Source organism: Schistocerca piceifrons, chromosome 8 (genome assembly GCF_021461385.2).
Source record: "Schistocerca piceifrons isolate TAMUIC-IGC-003096 chromosome 8, iqSchPice1.1, whole genome shotgun sequence".
Taxonomy (NCBI): domain Eukaryota; kingdom Metazoa; phylum Arthropoda; class Insecta; order Orthoptera; family Acrididae; genus Schistocerca; species Schistocerca piceifrons.
In genome coordinates this window covers 101,877,035-101,897,696 of record NC_060145.1, presented here as the reverse complement: position 1 = coordinate 101,897,696, position 20,662 = coordinate 101,877,035, and positions in this window count along the sequence as shown.

Genomic DNA, 20,662 nt, shown 5'->3' with positions numbered 1-20,662 from the left:
AAGAGATTCAGTGGAAGACGGTCCCAGAACGGGTCGCAAGTCTACAGCACAAGGGGCGCGTAAGATCGTCACGTAACTGTGCGTTTGCTATCAGAAGCACTTAACTCGAATTGTGATGTGTATCACAAGATTTTACGAGAAGATTTAGGGGAACGAAAACTTAATACAAATCTCGTCCCTCTCACACTAACAGAAAGATGAAAGACGATGGCCGGCCTATGTGGCCGAGCGGTTCTAGGCGCTGCAGTCTGGAAGCGCGCGACCGCTACGGTCGCCGGTTCGAATCCTGCCCCGGGCATGGATGTGTGTGATGTCCTTAGGATAGTTGGGTTTAAGTAGTTCTACGTTCTAGGGGACTGATGACCTCAGAAATTAAGTCCCATAGTGCTCAGAGCGATTTTTTTTTTTTTAAGATGAAGAATTTCTGCTGAACTAGTGGATGGTCCCACATTTCTGTCAAAGATTACTACTGGGGATGAAAATTGGTGCTACCAGTATGACCTTCACACGAAGTGTCAAAGCGCTGAATGGTGAGTAAAGGTTTAGTTCACCATGCGTAAGTTCCTGCACGTCCAACAGTGAGCCCAAGTTTTTACAACGAAGTCCTAAAGCGTTTGCGACAAGCAATTCGCCACCCAGATTTATGGCATTCCGAGGACAGGTTCTTACTGCATGACAATGCGAGATCCCATACTGCTTTATCTGTTACCGATTATCTGGCCAAACATTGCCACGCGGAGTGGCCGCGCGGTATGGAAGTGTGTGTTGTTCTTAGCGTAAGTTAAAGTAGTACGTCAGTTTAGGGACCGATGACCTCAGCAGTCTGGTCCCTTAGGAAATGAAACACATTTGTCGGCCGTGGTGGCCGAGCGGTTCTAGGCGCTCCAGCCTGGAACCGCGCGTCCGCTACGGTCGTAGGTTCGAATCCTGCCTCGGGAATGGATGTGTGTGATGTCCTTAGGTTAGTTAGGTTTAAGTAGTTCTAAGTTCTAGGGGACTGATGACCTCAGAAGTTAAGTCCCATAGTGCTCAGAGCCATTTGACACACATTTGAACATTTTAGCCAGACATTCCGTTATTGCCATCCCACGTCTACCAGATTCGTCCCACCTCTCATCTCGCAATTTTTTCTTGCTTCCGCGAGTGAAAAGACGACTGAAAGGATAGCTTCAGCAAGGTAACGTAGACATCCAACGGGTTGCGACAAATGAGCATTCAAGAACTGCAGTTGAAAATTTCCCAGGTTGGTTCCAAGATCCCCAGAATCCTTGGCCACTGTGTATAGATAGACAAGGGGACAACTTCGATAGAAGCTAGGATCATTAGTTGGTAAGCGCCATTTTGTATTTTTATAAAGACTGTCCTGGAACTTTTCTGCCAAAGTAAGTAAATGATAAAAGTAAAAATGTTCATCACTGCTTTTCTGTACTTCATGCATTAAAAGTACCGCATTACTAGTTTACTATTAATAGCATATCCGATATATTTTACAGATTGCATGCACATATACCACTGAATTGAGTGCTAAATCATATCGTTGTATGTCACACAGTTCAGGAGATACGATGCAATAAACAATGAGACACGTGGCAAACAGCTGCATCATGCTTAATGTTTAAAATTATTACTTCGTTGCTACTATCTCCATTTACAACACATTTTGCAAACAGTATCCACATATGATACTGAATGTATCTACAGTATTACACAGTTGTACGACACACAGTTCAGGAGATGTGACATCATAAGCATTAAGCAGAAGGGTCAGAAGCTGCTTGGACGCACAGCTACAAATAAATATCCGGGTTTCTCTGCTAGCTGATTTACAAACACCCGAGCCTCCATACCCTAATGTAGTTGTGCTCCATTTTGCTGAAACACCTAATCCGGGAATCCAAATAAAGTTGTGTGATGAGCTTTCGTTTAGTCATGTCCTGGTAAATGTTTGTTGAAACGCTTAGCTGCATGAAGGAAACTGGACTGAGCAAATGTTTTGTTCTCGTGGAGAACACATTAACTTTCGGTTGGTCACGGCGATGTCCAGTTACGGATGAAGTCTTTCCTGTAATCTGTATTTCAATGCTCTGCCAGTCAAGCTTACTACTTATACAGGTGTTTGACTAATCGCTGAAATTGTGACATGCACCAAATGTTTCTCCCCCCCTGGCTTCCAGCGCTACCGTAGTGCTATTACCACGTGTGGCCTTGTCTTCCCGTTTCAGTTCTTGTAAAACTTGAATTACTTACGATTACATTTCGGTTAGGTTTTGAGAACCCGTTTAACGGTAGAAGCATTTGTAGGTTGTAGCCTCCATTGAGTTCCGTGGGCAGTGTTCAAACGAAAGCCGAATTCTTTCAAAGTTTTGTTCTGGTACATATGGCAGGCCCTATTTATGTTTTGCATAAGCATCTTACTTCTTCAATTACCGATTCCATGTGCGAGTAGTGTTTGGTATTTAGAAGCGCGCGATTGTACCGTTGACGTAATCCCTTCTTCACTGTAACGACAGAACATCAGTTGTTGAATTCCATTACTGAGGATGTCTTCCATACGATATCCACCATTTTTCTGTTACGATGCGGAACTATTCATTTTAACATAGCCGTGTATGCGCCGGTTTCCGATTCACTGCGCTTGTTCAACAATTGAGTATCTGAACTTTAGTTTACATTCTACATAATTCGTATCAATGTATCGCTATGCATTAAATGGTTACAGCCACTTGTAATCGTTGTATTCCTTTTGCACTGTCATTTGTTTAACAATATATGACGACAAATACAGAAAATCAAACGAATGAACTATAACTAGAGTTATTGACGTGTAGAATTCGTTCGATTCGCTTCTTCTTACTCTGTGCAGTTAGTGTTCACGTTCTTCGTCAACTTGTAGATTTTTGTAGGCACCGCATATTTGTAAGAACTACATATGAACGCCAAAGAAAAATCTACGCACGTATGTAAAAATTTTCTCTTGTTAGGCACTCCATATAACTGCAGGCAACGGCTAATATGATGTCTTTTAAGAAAACTTCTACATAAGTGTGAATCACGACGATGGGAATTTAAAGAATTTTCACTTAACTCGTTGTTATCTGACACTGTCATTATACATAAAGAACGCCTAACCTGATTACCTACCGACATGAAAACAGAGATACCGTAGACTAAAGGTGTTACTAGGAGTTCTTCACAATTATTCACTAATGTTGTCATCACTGGTATCCTCTAGGAGTCTGAGTGAGGGACAGATTCATTTCCTCTTTCCCCATCATTCTCAGTATCATCCCACAGGACGTAATATTCAACAGCTGTCCTCACTATTTGAAACATAGCATTTATTGAAAGGTTTTAAGTTCACTGTTCTCAGGTAGCCGAAACCCACTGCGTAATAATGTGGGTGCATCACTGTTAATTTTTCCTGTCGAAAGTCAGTTCATCGCAAAACCATTTTTTGTACTGTTCCTGAACGTAAGCTTTGAAAGTTTTATTTACGTTTACGTTCAGGAGTTGTAACATAGAGTTAGTTCCTACAGGAATAAGTACAAGGTCACTGGCTAGGCTGTGGATCCTCTTCTTTGCATCGACAGTGAGATGACAACAAAATGCATCAAGACAAAGCACAGATGGTAGTTTGGAAGGCCCACGAAGACGGAGTTTCCAGACGTTTCGGAGCCAGCCAAACATTAACGTCTCAGTTATCCACCCCCCTCCCCCCCCCCCCCCACTCCTTTCCTCATGACGTTATCAGGAAAAAGCTTTGCATCTTTAGAGGCCTTGGGGCTTGTTTTCCTTTTGAAAATTAAGAAAGGGGATAGCCTGCTCCCATCTGCTGTGACTGCCAGCCTTACAAAAAAATGGTTCAAATGGCTCTGAGCACTATGGGACTTAACATCTGTGGTGATAAGTCCCCTAGAACTTAGAACTACTTAAACCTAACTAACCTAAGGACATCACACACATCCATGCCCGAGGCAGGATTCGAACCTGCGACCGTAGCGGTCACGCGGTTCCAGACTGAAGCGCCTAGAACCGCACGGTCACACCAGCCTTACAGTTACGCGCTGTTTTTCACTCCATGATGTTTTGGCGGTAACTTCTTTTGTTCCGTACTTGTCAATCGCGTAGTTACGAGGTATATCAAATCAAATTGGCGTTTCATAAGCTATGCCAATTTGGCCCATCGAAAAATTCTTCTCCTTTCGATGTGACGACATACCTCTGATATTCTTGAAGTTTTTTCTCGAAATCCTGTGGAAGTTTTTGGAATACTGTTTGATATAATGCATCGTAGGGATAAGACAGCTCGTTTCATAAAGTGACCAAACCATCCACGGCTAACCTTAAACTCTTGCTCCGATATATTAAGAATTGCAGCCACCTCCTTTCCTTTGCTTCTAATGGTGTCATTAGTCACAGGTTACCCATTCTTTCTTCTTTCATGGACGAATTACTTTTTCTTCAATGTCAGGATGTCTTCCTTTCCGAGGGACAGTGAATTCCAATGTAGTAGTGCTAGTTACAAAAACTGCAAATTTCTGTTTCATACGTAGGGGAACGTTACTCTCAGATACATTGGAATCTCGTTCCGCCCACCTATCAGAATACTATTGAGCATAAGGAATCACTTTAAGCTTGAAATTAGCATCATATAATGCTCTTCTCTGCTTGCCTCCCATTACGTTGCGACATAATGTAAACAAACTACGCAGTAATAGGCTAGCAGCAACGTAACGAAGTAGTGAATTGCAACAATGCATTAGGAATAATACCAGGATTTCAGTGATGTTGCCAGTGATAGACAGATGCAAATTCAGAATACTGCATGTGATAAAAATCTGCGAATTCGATTCGGTTAAAAACGGTGCTGTGAGTAGGAGTAATTACCTCGAGATTGTCTCCTAGTACCGTGGGGCTACGTAAAGAGCGAGAGAGGGAGAGAGAGAGAGAGAGAGAGAGAGGAGAGAGAGAGGGGGGGGGAGGGGGGGAGAGTATGTGTGTGAATCATTTCTCTTTACTTCCCTAATCGTCAAGATGGAACCATTTCCCAACCACCATCTGTGAGTAGCCACATGGACGACTTGTCAGTAGCAGCTACATTGCTTCAGCTGAACGCCCGTTTGTTTACATGTCCAGATGTATGTAGTACATTAATACACAGAATTACAAAAGTTTCTGACAAGGACCACCAACATCTCTGGATTAACAATTACAACAGTTTCTGACAAGGACCACCTAGATTACTGGATTAATTGTCTCCCGTTCTTGTTCCGAAATAATGACTGTGACAATCGGGATACAAATTTAACTGTCTGCAAGAAAAGAAACTGTGAAGATGTTAAGCAGTCACTTACCGATCAACGAGGGCGTTCAATAAGTAATGCAACACGCATTTTTTTGTGCAAATAGGTTGGTTTTGTTCAGGATTCCAACACAGCAAATGATTCCCCATTCTTTTGGCTACAAAACACTATTTTTTCAGGAAAATATCCGTTCAGTGTCACAGCCTTAGGCCACGTTTCTGGGAAGGCCTGTGTGCCCGCGTGGCACCATTCTACTGGTTGACGTCAGAGCCAACGTTTTGGTGCGTCGGTAACCTCCCCATCATCCACATACTGCTTCCCACAGAGTGCATTCCTCACTGGGCCAAACAGATGTAAGTCCGAAGGAGCGAGATCTGGGGCGTAGGGTGGAGGAGAAGGACAGCCCAATGAACTTCTGAGAGCTGACCTGTGTGAGGCCTTACGTTCTCACGGAGAAGGAGAAATCCGTTTGCATTTTTGTGGTGACGAACACGCTGAAGTTGTTCCTTCTAGCCGGCCGAAGTGGCCGTGCGGTTAAAGGCGCTGCAGTCTGGAAACGCAAGACCGCTACGGTCGCAGGTTCGAATCCTGCCTCGGGCATGGATGTTTGTGATGTCCTTAGGTTAGTTAGGTTTAAGTATTTCTAAGTTCTAGGCGACTGATGACCTCAGTAGTTGAGTCGCATAGTGCTCAGAGGCATTTGAACCATCATCATAAGGACAAACACACACACCCATGCCCGAGGGAGGACTCTAACCTCCGCCAGGACCAGCCGCACAGTCCATGACTGCAGCGATGATGACAGACATCTAGCTCAACGTCTCACTGTGCTCTTCTTGCTTACTGTCAGGCCTCCGCAGGCATTCTTCAAACGCCAATGAATGTCTGCGATGCTCTGGTTTTCCGCCAAACGAAACTCAATGAGAGTTTTCTGGTTGGTTTGTTGGTTTGTTTCGTTTTGGTGGAGCAGAGCAGATAGCGTGGTCAGCGGTCTCATCGGAGCAGGGAATAACGGGGAAGTCGGACGTTCCCTTTCGAAGGAACCTTCCCGGCATTTGCCTGGAGCGATTTAGGGAAATCACGGAAAACCTAAATAAGGATGGCCGGATATGGAATTGAACCGTCGTCCTCTCGAATGAAAGTTCAGTGTGCTAGCCACAGCGCCACCTCGCTCGGTCTCTGCTTGGGACGCCTCTCAATCTGTAGACGCCATTTTGAAGGCTTCGTATAGCACCGCCACCTATCGAAGCTTCATGAAGGCCTTCAACTGACTTTTCACCTGCAGAAAGGCGCTGAAAAGCTATTTTTCTGAAGATGCCTTGAGTTAAATTTCCTATCGTATAACCAGTTCTTTCTTATACTTTTATCCTCCCTCCGATCCCATTATCAAATACATGAACTTCTTCGTAAGATACAATTATGACAACTATATCAGATGAAAATGTGCTTTTATGGCGTCCTTTCCGTATAATTTAGAGTGGTGGTGGTGGTTAGTGTTTAACGTCCCGTCGACAACGAGGTCATTAGAGACGGAGCGCAAGCTCGGGTTAGGGAAGGATTGGGAAGGAAATCGGCCGTGCCCTTTCAAAGGAACCATCCCGGCATTTGCCTGAAACGATTTAGGGAAATCGCGGAAAATCTAAATCAGGATGGCTGGAGACGGTGTAAGTAGGCTGTTTATGTTTTCTTATTGGCAACGTTACGTAGCGCTCTGTATGAAAATCACTGGCTGTGCTGTGTGCAGTCTGTGGCTAGTTTGCATTGTTGTCTGCCATTGTAGTGTTGGGCAGCGGCAGCTTGATGTGAACAGCGCGTAGCGTTGCGCAGTTGGAGGTGAGCCGCCAGCAGTGATGGATGTGGGGAGAGAGATGGCGGAGTTTTGAAATTTGTAAGACTGTCATGAACTGCTATATATAATATGACTATTAAGGTAAATACAGTGTTTGTTCTCTATTAAAATCTTTCATTTGCTAACTATGCCTATCAGTAGTTAGTGCCTTCCTTAGTTTGAATCTTTTATTTAGCTGGCAGTAGTGGCGCTCGCTGTATTACAGTAGTTCGAGTAACGAAGATTTTTGTGAGGTAAGTGATTTAGTGATTTGTGAAAGGTATAGTTTAATGTTAGTCAGGGCCATTCTTTTGTAGAGAATTCTGAAAGTCAGATTGCGTTGCGCTAAAAAATATTGTGTGTCAGTTAAAGCACAGTCTTGTATAATTCTTCAAAAAGGGGACGTTTCAACGGGATTGAACCGTCGTCCTCCCGAATGCGAGTCCAGTGTGCTAACCACTGCGCCACCTCGTTCCGTAATTTAGAGTATCATTTGGGTCTTGGGTATTGGTTCTAAGATACAGAACAGAGCCGCAGATGATATTAAATGGGTTCTACTGAAACGGGATGCGGGGCTTTTTAAACTTACTGGACTACTGAATGCTATTGCAAATAAGCGCTCTGAAACACTATACATTAAACAGATTGTAATAACGCTTGCCGTTACCTGAATTAAGTTTAAAACTATTTCAAATGGTTGAATGGTGATGGACCACATGGAGGGGGAAGGTATGTGAAAATTCAGGGAAGAGGATAGGATAAATGCACGTACTTACGCAAGATCCATACTAAAGAACGAAGCTCAAGACACATTGCACCTTCACCAAAGAGTCAGGGAAAGAGATTCGTGCCTTCCGAAGTAGTAATCTTTCGACAAGTCCAATTCCATAAAATATTCTCACATAAATAAAACCGATACAAGGTGGGGGAGGGGGGAGGGGGTGGGCCATGTGGAACCTATTTTTAATAAACGTAGCACGTTTACGAGGTGGCTAAATATTTTCACAAAACGATTAAATTACATGCACGATGCGCAAAGAAAGATAAAATGAACTGGAAGAAATTTATCCCTCGATGGATACAGAGAGCTGAGAGCTCAACTGCCTCGTCCAAGCACCTAGTTCAGACTAACTTCACACCGTATAATACACTGAAATCCATTTGAGCCGTGCGTGGCTCGCGCTCGTGCGAACTCTTATTTTACATCCTGTTTTTTTGTGTTGCCAACTCGTTATGTTAGTTTCAATTTCTGTTGTCACTGAGTTGCAGCTTCGTCTGCCCGTCAGCGGCAGCAGCAGCGCCTTTCGATACAGCCCTCACGTGTTATCTTGGCTGCACTGCTATTACTTCCCCGTTGTCGTCTGTCGTGGCGTGAGTTGGAACGTGCCAGGAGGACAGTTCGGACTTGTCAGTCGTTGAGTTGGAACACGGCACTAGTTCAGTCGGCTTGGAGCTTCAGTGACGCCTGGATGTCCATCGCTCGCCGGACCGTTGCGGCCACGCATCGCTTGAGCTGCGGACGATCTTCGTGGATCGTCGGTCAGTCGTCCTAGTGGAGACGTGAGTTGGCTCGGCGATCGCTTATGGGTTGGCTGTGTGTGCGTATCGACTTCCGATTTGTCTTCGTGATGGCACAGCCACTGCTGCGTCTCGTTCAAGTCTTCGTACAAGTGTTTGTCAAACTGTGTGTGTAGTTGGTGTCATTTCCCTGACAACTTGTTTTAAATGTTGTCGGCGTACTGGCAGTGAGTCGGTCGGGTGGAGCGGATCAGCAAGCAAGTCCCTACCCAGCGCAGTCGGCCGGACCCACTGGCGGTCTCTACGCAGTATCGGAGCGTGTGGGCGCTGTTCCGAGTGCTACGAGGTTCGTGGCTCACCGACCCAGGACATAAAAGTTGAGTGGTGATTTAATTACCGAAGCCACGTCTGTTCACGTTGTCGCCTTGGTTGGAGGTTCGCTGTTGGCGGTATTCCTGAGAGCAACAGCGAGTGTTTGAGTTGGTGAAGATTTAGCCGCCGTGTGGTAAAATAATGTTTGTCGGTTTAAAATTCAGTGCACCAGCGGAATTTTCTGCCTTGGATTCAAGTTCACCACCGGAATTTTACGCCTTGCGGCCGTTAGTGTTCCGGTTACCTGCCCTGGTCGCTGACGTAAATTCACGCAGTGTCCTTTCCTCACCTGTGGTCGCTGTCCAACATGATGTGTAGTTTTTGATAGCTTAATGTATTTTTGGTAGTGGGCAGCTATGTCTTTCGAATTGTCGCTTACTGGTCGGTGGTAAGCAAGTCGTCTTGTCGGTGGGTCCCCGACTGTCTCTTGGTTGTGTTGTCGGCGGATCGAGTATAGTTGGGTCGACTTCTTGTCTCACCTACGCTAACGTTAAGATTTCAAAGGCAGACCGAGCCCCCTGGAAACTTCTGAGCGCCATTGCCTACACTGCTTTTCTTATTGGCGTTTAATTGTGTGTTTTTAATGACTCATAGCCGATGGTTTGAATTTATATGCTTCTAATTGTGTTTCTAAAATCAAAGGCTTTCTGCCTGTTCAAAATTTATTCTATTGTTTTTTTAAAAGCATCGGCCTTCAGCCACTTTAAGTTTTATGGATCTTACTCAACTATTACCTTTTGGAAGATAAATCTGTGGGCTTTCTGCCTGTTGAAAATGTATCGTAGTTGTATTGTTCTTAAAAATGATGGGCTTTCAGCCTTCAGCCGTTTTGGAGTAAGGTTTCTTACTGGCCATAAAGCTTGGGTCTTCTGCCTGCTGAAAGGTTATTGTAGTTATATTGTTTTAAATTTCTAGGCCATATTGAGAAACCAGTACAGCCGAACAAAAGAAAACTTCGGAGTAAGTATTAAAATCCATGACGACGAAATAAAAACGTTGAGATTCGCCGATGACATTGTAATTCTGTCAGAAACAGCAAAGGACTTGGAAGAGCAGTTGAATGGAATGGACAGTGTCTTCAAAGGAGGATATAAGATGAACATCAACAAAAGCAAAACGAGGATAATGGAATGTAGTCGAATTAAGTCGGGTATGCTGAAGGAATTAGATTAGGAAATGAGACACTTACAGTAGTAAAAGAGTTTTGCTATTTGGGGAGCAAAATAACTGATGACGGTCGAAATAGAGAAGATATCAAATGTAGACTGGCAATGGCAAGGAAAGCGTTTCTGAAGAAGAGAAATTTGTTAACTTCGAGTATAGATTTAAGTGTCATGAAGTCGTTTCTGAAAGTATTTGTATGGAGTGTAGCCATGTATGGAAGTGAAACATGGACGACAAATAGTTTGAACAAGAAGAGAATAGAAGCTTTCGAAATATGGTGCTACAGAAGAATGCTGAAGATTAGATGGGTAGATCACGTAACTAATGAGGAGGTATTGAATAGAATTGGGGAGAGGAGGAGTTTGTGGCACAACTTGACAAGAAGAAGGGACCGGTTGGTAGGACATGTTCTGAGGCATCAAGGGATCACAAATTTAGCGTTGGAGGGCAGTGTGGAGGGTAAAAATCGTAGAGGGGGACCAAGAGATGAATACACTAAGCGGATTCAGAAGGATGTAGGTTGCAGTAAGTACTGGGAGATGAAGAAGCTTGCACACGATAGAGTAGCATGGAGAGCTGCATCTCAGGACTGAAGACCATAACTACACAACAGCCGCTTTTAAAAAAGTTAATCTATCTGACGAGTCAAGTCTTACATCGCTTGGCCGTAGATACTATTTAAAGCCTAGAGCCTTTTGTCTCAAAAAAAATAGCTGTTGTATTTAATTCATGGGCCTTCAGCCGTTTTAGAATTAAAGATGTTTGTGTCGATAGTCAAGCTTAGAAGTTGCGCTGTAATGTTTGGACAACTAAATAAAGTGTTATGTTTGGAGTGTAACTGACAGCTGCTCATTCCGGCCCCCTTTTACGATTTCTACTACCTGTCCTGTCCGGCGGATTTAGTAGGGCGTCCCATTATTAATTACATAGAACATCCAACACAATCTAAGTTCACCCTAGCGAACACGATTGATTACCTCTGAACGACGCAGAAGGCAAGTTCGCGCCATGTGGTGCAAAGCATAAAGGCAAATTTATCAAATCACAAGTGAAACCCAAACAATTCAAACTGGAATAATAAATGGAAACATTAACACGAGAATGTAACCATGCACGCCTACACACTCAGGAAAATCTACTGTAACGTAATGTCAGCATCACTAGATGCGAAGCCTTTGTACATTAGAAGTTCTGGTAACACAAAGAAAGTACCAGAAGACACTTATTAAAATTGGTAAATTGCACAGTGGCCTATCCTGCGTAAACTGTGGATCATGTAATGAACCTATCACTGTAGTAAAAAGCGAACTATACTACTTCAGCTAGCCTGAAGGCTTACACATCTCACTCTACACCCAGTCTTAAGCTACTGACCACACTCACCGACTACCCTGCGTCACATGCTTAACCACCCCAGAACAACGTATCTCCGCAGGTAGCCAGAACAGACCAAAGGGGTTGCTTCTGGTACCAACCTACGCACTTTCGATAAAGACGACTTAGAAGGCACAAACCCTCTTGCTTTGACTGAACTTCCAAAGCTGACCAGACTGACCACAGCAGACAGTTAAGTCCCAAACTACTAGCTACCAATGGAAACACGAAAAATACATTCGCATGCACTTTCACACAGACGGTAATGAGAAGGATAAAGGAGCATAAACTATATTCAATGTAAACCAAATTTAGGGCTTTCTCATGAAACACTAAGGAATTAATTATTTTTATAGTGAAGCAGTACAAATGGTTCAAATGGCTCTGAGCACTATGGGACTTAACTTCTGAAGTCATCAGTCCCCTAGAACTTATAACTACCTGAACCTAACTAACCTAAGAATATCACACACATCCATGCCCGAGGCAGGATTCAAACCTGCGACCGTAGCGTGACGCAGTACACAGAGACCTTTCGATATATAAAAGCAAAGAGAGTATATCATTGTCTCCTAGGTGTCTGCCGCGTAAGTTTGTGTTGTGTACATAGTTCCGCGTAGTCAGCGCATACACAACTTTCCCACTAGAGCGCGTCCCGCTAAGCACAACAGCGCAGGCGCAGCGCTCGTCCGTCTCCGCGCTACGAGATGGCGCTGTCTTAGAGACAGACCAAATTCTGCTTCCGCCGATCCGCGTATTAATATGTAATGCAGCCAATGAGGTTGCTGCTAACGTAGAACCTTTTCTCATCGCAGATCACTCTCGCGCAGTGATACCTGAACGCGCGAGGTATTATAACGAGTGTACAGACCTCCGATTAGTTAGTCTGCATTAGTTGCATTAGTCAAGTTTCAGTCTGCGCCTAATAAGATTATCATATTCCTGTACATAGCCATGAAGATAAATGAATAGACACTTTGTCAAATATCAGACATATGTGAGAATGCGATTAACGTACCAAGACCCAAGAAAATTCCGATTGTCATTTGTAAACAGCATCCAGAATCAAGTTAAGTAAGGTATTGATTGTTATTATTTTAATAAATGTGTGTGAAAATTAATCAAGTTCTGTTAAAGTTGGTCACCGTCAATCTGCTACTCTAAGCGTGCAAGTGGCATTTCTATCGTCTGACCTAATGGCAGAAGATAAACACGCCACGATAAGACCATGAGACATATTGCTGACACTCACCTACTTCGCTAGAGCGACAAGACAAATAATCTGATGGTGTGTGTACCGAAGGTCTTACAGCATGCACACCACAGTTTGCTTTAAAGTAATTCACAGAATTGTCGTTCACCCACCCCCGAGGTGGTACTTAAGTGTTTCTTCAGAAAGTGGTCGTGACAGGGGGGGAGGGGGGAGAGGGCCACACGTTAATTTTTTTGGTAAGCCAATTCAGATGAGATTTCCTCATTGAAACTCTGGAAACTTATTGTCCACCAGCTGTACCAATAAATGAAAAATACATTGGAAATTGACATTTTCGGCCAATTTACTGTGTCCCCCCCCCCCCCCCTCAAGTGTGAAGTTCGTAATAATCATGCAGCTGTACCTCAATTGAAACAGGTTTTCGGTTCCAAACTGACACCTAATTTAAACACTAGAAACAAACTTTCACTGCCTCAAGAGTAAATTAGGCAGGTGGTAGGTTGGAAAACAGTCTACCGACCCGTGAAAATCAAGACCGTGAACGTAGGACAAAGCAGCTTTCCGCTGGAGGGAACGCGGTATCAGTAACGAATGCGCATTACAATAACAGAACAGTACAGCGGCTGCGGAGAATACGCGGCGCCAAGACTATAGAAAACAACTGCTGTCCGTTATATGTGACGGGAGAATGCCCGGAGAAATTTCCGATGCTGCTGCCTTTGTGCCCGCGCTGCGTGTTCGCGTATCCGAAAACGTTGATTGTTTCCTCTAACGACGAAACTGCGGCCGCGGGATAAAAACTGGTTGGCGGGTTAGTCTGATCCGGCCGCGGGGAACAATGGAGCGCTGTCGCCGGCGCTGTTGCCAAAATAGCCGCCGGGTTGTTTGTCCGCCGCCTCGGCTTTAATCCGGCGCGTAAAGCCGAATGACTCACCGGGGGAGATAGGGGTGCATGTGTATGTGTAAGTGTGTGTGTGTATCGCCTTGCAGCGGCCCAGCACCGCCGTAAAATCCCAGCACCGCACAGAGCCGCGGTGGACATCCGCCGAGGCCCGCGGCGGAGAATGCGATTCCACTTCTAGCGGGATCAGTGTGACCGTGGAAGTTGTCCAGGCTCTGCTCTCACTGGTGCACATAACTGTCGAAATTCAGCTGAGCGTTTTCGGACTTTATGCATTTGTAAACTTAGAGAAAGCTTTTGACAATGTTGACTGGAATACTCTCTTTCAAATTCTAAAGGTGGCAGGGGTAAAATACAGGGAGCGAAAGGCTATTAACAATTTGTACAGAAAGCAGATGGCAGTTATAAGAGTCGAGGGGTATGAAAGGGAAGCAGTGGTTGGGAAGGGAGTGAGACAGGGTTGTAGCCTATCCCCGATGTTATTCAATCTGTATATTGAGCAAGCAATAAAGGAAACAAAACAGAAGTTCTGAGTAGGTATTAAAATCCATGGAGAAGAAATAAAAACTCTGAGGTTCACCGATGATATTGTAATTCTGTCAGAGACATCAAAGGACTTGGAAGAGCAGCTGAACGGAATGGACAGTGTCTTGAAAGGAGAGTACAAGAAAAGCAAAACGAGGATAATGGAATTTAGTCGAATTAAGTCGGGTGATGCTGAAGGAATTAGATTAGGAAATGAGACACTTACAGTAGTAAAGGAGTTTTGCTATTTGGGGAACAAAATAACTGATGATGGTCGAAGTAGAGAGGATATAAAATGTAGACTGGTAATGGGAAGGAAAGCGTTTCTGAAGAAGAGAAATTTGTTATCATCGAGTATAGATTTAAATGTCAGGAAGTCGTTTCGGAAAGTATTTGTATGGAGTGTAGCCATGTATGGAAGTGAAACGTGGACGATAAATAGTTTAGACAAGAAGAGAATAGAAGCTTTCGAAATGTGGTGCTACAGAAGATTGCTGAAGATTGGATGGGTAGATCACATAACTAATGAGGAGGTATTGAATAGAATTAGGGAGAAGAGGAGTTTGTGGCACAACTTGACTAGAAGAAGGGATCGGTTGGTAGGACATGTCATGAGACATCGAGGGATCACCAATTTAGTATTAGAGGGCAGCGTGGAGGGTAAAAATCGTAGAGGGAGACCAAGGGATGAATACTCTATGCAGAATCAGAAGGATGTAGGCTGCAGTAGGTACTGGGAGATGAAGAAGCTTGCACAGGATAGAGTAGCATGGAGAGCTGCATCAAACCTTTTGTGGCGGTGTTCGTAGCGACAAACACTTGGCTGTAGAAATGGCTTACGAAGTCACCGCCACACTTTTAATAGCGGGCCGACCGGTCCGCTGGAACAGTAAAGAGAAAGATGAAACCCCAAACACTCTGATTAAATAAAAGTCGGTACTTATCTTTATTGATGAAGATACAGAAACACAATAGTGAACTCGGTGTCTACAGAAATCTGTCTAGTTCGAGTCGGAGCGGCTAGGTCAGCGTCGGCTGACGACAAACAACAACTCTGCCGCGATGAACACACAACTGACTAGCATGTACACAATTCGGTGGCGAGTATACAACTGAGCGGCGAATACAGAACTGTCCTAGCGCTCGCGACTCCAGCGCTTAAGAAGCCAGAAACCAGCGGTGGCGCGCGCAGACTTGCGGCGATTTCCTCTCTCGCTGGCGCTGCTTATGCGGACGGCGTCCGAACTTTGATGCTGCCAACCTTTTGGCAGCGGGCTCGGGTGGCATTACTGGCTAGGACATAACAAAACCAGTCTCAGGACTGAAAACCACAACATCAACAACAACACGACGATAAGGTACAACACATCATGTAACGAACCCTACTAACAAGGGAACCTCCCCATCGCACCCCTCTCAGATTTAGTTATAAGTTGGCACAGTGGATAGGGCTTGAAAAACTGAACACAGATCAATCGAGAAAACAGGAAGAAGTTGTGTGGAACTATGAAAAAAATAAGCAAAATACACCAACTGAGTAGTCCATGAGCAAGATAGGCAGCATCAAGGATAGTGTCAGCCCAGGAGCGCCGTGGTACCATGGTTAGCGTGAGCAGCTGCGGAACAAGAGGTCCTTGGTTCAAGTCTTCCCTCGAGTGATTAGTTTAATTTTTTTTTTGAGACAATTATGAAAGTTCAGGCAATCATACATAATCAACTTCGCTCTCCAAAATTCCAGGACATGATCAGATTTGCTTGCAAATATGCAGGATTTGACGGTCTACACACGGAAAAATTTGTAAACGTTAAAAACATGTTTTCACAGAGCACAGGGAAAACTGTGCGACGTGAAACCGTTGCATTCATTTGTTGCACTTTATGTGATAAACTATTATGTTTTCATCACTTTTTTTGGAGTGAGTATGACATCCACAAGAAAACCTAAATCGGGCAAGGTAGAAGAACCTTTTTACCCATTCGCCAAGTGTACAAGTTAGGTGGGTCGACAACATATTCCTGTCATGTGACGCACATGCCGTCACCAGTGTCGTATAGAACATATCAGGCGTGTTTTCCTGTGGAGGAATCGGTTGACCTATGACCTTGCGATCAAATGTTTTCGGTTCCCATTGGAGAGGCACGTCCTTTCGTCTACTAATCGCACGGTTTTGCGGTGCGGTCGCAAAACACAGACACTAAACTTATTACAGTGAACAGAGACGTCAATGAACGAACGGACAGATCATAACTTGGCGAAAATAAACTCTTCACTCGAGGGACTACTTGAACGAAGGACGCCCGCATCTCGTGGTCGTGCGGTAGCGTTCTCGCTTCCCACGCCCGGGTTCCCGGGTTCGATTCCCGGCGGGGTCAGGGATTTTCTCTGCCTCGTGATGGTTGGGTGTTGTGTGATGTCCCTAGGTTAGTTAGGTTTAAGTAGTTCTAAGTTCTAGGGGACTGATGACCATAGATGTTAAGTCCCATAGTGCTCAGAGCCAGTTGAACGAAGGACCTCTGGTTTCGTTGATGTTGCCTATCTTTGGCATGAACTACTCAGTTTGTATATTTTGCTTATTTTTTTCATAGTTCCACACAACTTTTCTTGATTGATCTGTGTTCAGTTTTTCAAGGCCTATCCACTGTACCAACTTATAATTAAATTTGAGGGGGGTGCGATGGGGAGGTTCCCTTGTAAGAACGTCACGTGCATTGAGAAGCGCGTGAATGGCCGCTCAAGGCCGGAAACGGAAACAAGGGAAACTGCTCCATCTCAGCACCCTCAGATTTAGTGGTAAAAGGGCGCAATGGATAGCCCGTCAAAAAATGTACATGGATAAAGCATGAAAACAAGAAGAAAGTGTACTGAACCACGAAAAAAGAGGCAAAATACACTGAAGCGCCAAAGATACTCGTACAGGTGTATTCAAGTACAGAGATACGCAAACAGACAGGATACAGCGCTCCGGTCGGCAACGCTTATATAAGAAAACAAGTGTCTGGCGCAGTTGTTACATCGGCTGCTGCTGCTAAAATAGTAGGTTGTCAAGATTTAGGTGAGTCTGAACGTGGTGTTACATTCGGTGCACGAGCGATGGGACACAGCACCTCCGAGGTAGCCACGAAATGGAGATTTTCCCATACGACCATTCCACGAGTGTACCGCGAATATCAGGAATCGGGTAACATATCGAATCTCCGACATCGCTGCGGCTCGGAAAAGATCTTGCAAGAATGGACCAACGACGACTGAAGAGAATCGTTCAACGTGATAGAAGTGGAACCCTTCCGCGAATTGCTACACATTTCAGTGCTGGACCATCAAGTGTCAGCGTGCGAAACATTCAACGAAACATCATCGACATAGGCTTTTGGAGCCGAAGACCCACTCGTATACCCTTGACGAGTGCGCGATAGAAAGCTTTACTTCTCGCCTGGGCCCGTCAGCACCGACATTGGATTCTTGATGAGAGGAAGCATGTTGCCTGGTCGGACGAGTCTCGTTTCAAATTGTATAGAGCAGATGGACGTGTACGAGTATGGAGACAACCTCATGAATCCATGGTCCCTGCATGTAAGTGGGGGACTGTTCAAGGTGCAGATCTCTGGTGGCAACCCGTGGTCACTGCACAATATCTCGATGTTATTGCACGGGACACGTCATTTGAGTGGGTGGTCTGTCGTTCGGAGAAACCTCTGTATTCATATTCGCCAACCGGCGAGGACAGGGCGAGTTCGCTGAACTCAGCACGCAAATGCATTCCCTCCTAAGCGTGGCTAATTCTGTCAAAGATGCCCGTCTCTCTCTGCCACTGTGGATGCGACCAAGGGTGTGTATTCCGGCTTCCCGTGCGCTTGCCTGATTCCCTACGTGGCAAAGCGTTCCGTCACTGGGTAGCTACTGCGCTGTATATACGGGACGCGCGCCGTTGTTGGCAGTGCTATGCTATCACTTCCTTAAGTGCAGTTCATAAATGGTTCAAATGGCTCTGAGCACTATGGGACTTAACATCTGTGGTCATCAGTCCCCTAGAACTTATAACTACTTAAACCTAACTAACCTAGTGACATCACACACATCCATGCCCGAGGCAGGATTCGAACCTGCGACCGTAGCAGTCATACGGTTCCGGACTGAGCGCCTGAACCGCTAGACCACCGCGGCCGGCAAGTGCAGTTCGTGACCTGTCATGTATTCCAGTACGATGTGGTATCTTTTGTAATCTTGCGAGTTGTTAACACTATTTTCTGAGCGAAATAAGCAAAAACACTTTGTGCTGTGCTGTTGCTAAGTGCAGTAGCTATAGGCTCAGAACCGAAGGCGTTCCTTACCATCCGTTTCCGGGAGAACTCCCAAGTGAATGGGTGTCTGGTTGAAACCGTGAGACAAGATCGATATTAAAAATGCAAGGACAGGCTCCGAACATTTTGGTCCACAGGATTACAAACGGGACATGCAAAATGAGTATTTGGGTTTACCTACAAGAAGTTGCTCAAGTCCCATCCCAGAAAATACCTAACTGGTGTAGAAGTAAACATGTTGTGCAGGTTCTGCCAACACAGAATATGACGCAACAGAAAGAGAACGAGTTAGTAACGTCAGAACAGTGTGGAACTGGGCTGTCAAAAGATTGGAAGTTTCACCTCCCACGAAAACAAATATGGACAAGTCAGTTAACACGGAAATTCGTTCTGATCCGATCGTTATCAGCAAGTAGCAAGAAATTAAGGACTGACTAGTGTGAAGAGCAGAATCGCTTTGTTGGAGTAAAACACTGCAGCTATGAAGAAAGCTAAGAAACAATGTGTCTGTGAAAACATCTCTTCCTTGTACTAAGAATACGGGAAGAACAAGTAAGGAGGTTAAAACTATATAGTCTAAGTGTTTCACCCAAGGACAAATTCGGTGCCTGCGCATTTCAAAAAGGAGATGTTACGTTAATAAACTCATTTTTTTTTTTTTACTTTTCACACATGCGAATACTGCCGGAGAAAGATACACCGTGGCTACCAGACTGAATCAAGATTTTCTCGAAAATTTCTTTTCTAGAATTCGTGGTCATGGTGCATTTTATAATAATTTGTGGCCCTTCAAGGTTAAAAACAGAATTAGCTTGCTACTCTGACAGTGCAACAAATATATCTGCTCCAAACAGTATCCAGAAAGCATGGTAGGACAAAGGGGAGAAGTTTCACATCACATTCCCTCACCGCTCTTTTGCGTATACATCGGAATTTACTTCTTAATTAGGCCTGTATTATCGAAGGATTGTCTGAAGCACAAGGCTGGCTTCAGCCTGATGCGTTTCAGTAGCCTGGAAGCTTTGGCTTGCAACTTAATTTATGTCGAAGCATACATTTGTTGCCGTGTTTTCATGCTTTTTGTCCAATAAAAAATTGTTTCGAGTAGTTTTAAAAACTATGAAACAAATTTTTTTAACACGTATTTTAACGATTTAATTAATATTTCCATGGCACGTCTTCTGAAAAAAAAAACATCTGTGACATCTTCGAGATGTCGTATTCTGCACCAGATTTAATAGCTCCTGAAGCACTTTGTGAAAGTGCGCCAGGAAGGCTGGGGCTTCTTAGAGCCCATGGCGGAATCAAATATCCCATGCTGGTTCCTACGCCATATGTAAAGCAAACTACAGCTCTCTCTCTCTCTCTCTCTCTCATTATACGCAACGATCTTTTTTTAATGTGTATTTCGAGTCAGCCTGCTACCAGTTGTGTCACGTCGTCAATTTGTGTGTGTGAAATAGCAATCGCAGCAGCCTAATATCCCCCACATCACGATTACTTGGTCGGAAATTAATTATTTGTTGACTTCAGCAATATTTCTAGATCGCTTCTCAGTCAGACATTTGCCATGGAAGGAGTTCTCTCGTGCTTCGGTATCCCGCAGGTGTTTATGGGGTAAACAGTGCTTTGTTTGCGGTTCGGTGCAACCACATCCTACGGCACGTGCTGATCCTGCTGTGGCACGCTACAGGACGAGAGAGAGATGGAGAGAGCACGTGTTTCGACTGGAATTTCTCGGATGTCAAGTATCAAAGGGTTACCTCTACCTGATGCTTTTGTTTGGGTGTTAGCATGACATCCAGTCTGCCAGTCGCTGGGCCCGAGCGGACAGACTGGCGCGTGGCGCAGCGCTTGACGCGCTTACACGTCTGCGAGACTCCGAGCGATCTGGATGTGCGGTGGCGCGAGCCGGCACTATGTGTGGGACGGCTAACGATCCGTGCTTCGCGACCGAAAGATTTTTAACGGTGTACTAGGTGTAGACGGTCAAAGAAAACCATCATCACGACCGGGAGAGCGGAGTGCTGACTACACGCCCCTCCTATCCGCATCCTCAGCTGAGGATGACACGGCGGTCGGATGGTCCCGATGGGCCACTTGTGGCCTGAAGTCGGAGTGCATACAGTACTAGTTGTAGAAGTATGAAACCGGAATTTCCCTAT